This window comes from Cebus imitator, unplaced genomic scaffold, assembly GCF_001604975.1.
Source record: "Cebus imitator isolate Cc_AM_T3 unplaced genomic scaffold, Cebus_imitator-1.0 Scaffold2384, whole genome shotgun sequence".
Taxonomy (NCBI): domain Eukaryota; kingdom Metazoa; phylum Chordata; class Mammalia; order Primates; family Cebidae; genus Cebus; species Cebus imitator.
The window spans coordinates 1-1171 of NW_016109699.1; the positions used below are offsets into that span (position 1 = coordinate 1).

The 1171-nt window shown below is 54.0% G+C and overlaps 1 protein-coding gene across 3 annotated transcripts in view; it reads left to right on the forward strand.

Annotated features, from left to right (window-relative positions):
• The first annotated feature begins 6 nt into the window (after positions 1-6).
• LOC108299148 (E3 ubiquitin-protein ligase DCST1-like) overlaps positions 7-1171 on the forward strand; it is a 4203-nt gene continuing 3038 nt past the window's right edge. The window contains exon 1 of one of the 3 annotated variants that reach the window (XM_017521512.2): positions 7-210. The gene's annotated coding sequence lies outside the window, so the exon portion shown is untranslated. Of the gene's footprint in view, positions 279-1171 lie in introns of all 3 variants that reach the window. The other 2 variants (XM_037735966.1, XM_037735967.1) reach the window with 2 other exon arrangements.

Below are 1171 nucleotides of genomic sequence, written 5' to 3' on the forward strand. Positions count from 1 at the left end.
TGGGTGTGGCGAGGTGGCCGCAGGCTGAGTCTACTCATGTGCCCTCCACCAGGAAGAGAAGCAGGCTGGAGTGCTGGGCCTCAACACGAGCTGGGAGCACGTGAGCACCGAGGTTCGGGACTACGTGCACCGCCAGGAGGCCCGGCTGGAGTGGGCCGTGGGGCTGCTGCACGTGCTGCTCTCCTGCACCTTCCTGCTGGTCCTGCACGCGTGAGCCACGGGCCCCACCCCAGCAGCCCCTCCTCTGCCCCGACCAAAGCCCTGCCCTGAGCGAGTCTGTAAGGCTGGAACCATAGCCCCCAACCCCACTTCTGAATCTGAATGTTATTTATCTTTAACTTCGGCTTTTTATTGAGTTTGTTTACACAAAGTTAAAGGAAATGTGGACATTTTGTCAGAAGAACATTACCCACCTTCCCACTGCCTTAAAAGGGCAACCATCTTCATTCATCCACCTCCTTCCAGCCTTTATCCCAACACTGATTTTTTTTTTTTTTACATTTAGCTTTGACTTCTGATTTTTTCTTGCCCTTCATATTCCCCTTGGCTGTGACTTTGTGCCATTTTTATCTTTCCATTTTGCTTTCATTTCTTCCTGCCTGCTGCGTTGGCAGTGACTTTCCTTCCATTTAGAACAAAGTCCTCAACCCCACCCAGCCCGGTGTCCAGCTGGGCTGCCCTGCACCTCGCTCTGCTCTGGCTCCCCCTGATGTTCTCTGGACCCTCTCTTTTCCATCTCCACTCCCAAACACCTGAGATGGGCAGGGCCTGGGCGAGGGCTGCCACAGGGCTGTTGCTGTCTGCCCCTGTGTGGGGGACCTACAGTGACTGCAAGTGAGTAGTTATGTGTATACCTAGGGATCTGTGGGAAGACAAAGATGGCGCTATTTCTGCCCTCAATAAGCTCATGGTTGCTGAGCACCGTTGCTGCTCACGCCTGTAATCCCAACATTTTGAGAGGCCAAGGTGTGAGGATGGCTTGAGTTGAGGCATTTGAGACCAGCCTGGGCAACACAGTGAGACCTCGTCTCTGCAAAAAATGAACAAAATGAGCACGTGCCTGTAGTCCCAGCTACTTGGGAGGCTGAGGCAGGACGATCGCTGGAAGGTCGAGGCTGCAGTGAGCTGTGATCATGCCACTGCATTCTGCATTCCAGCCTGGGTGTCAGAG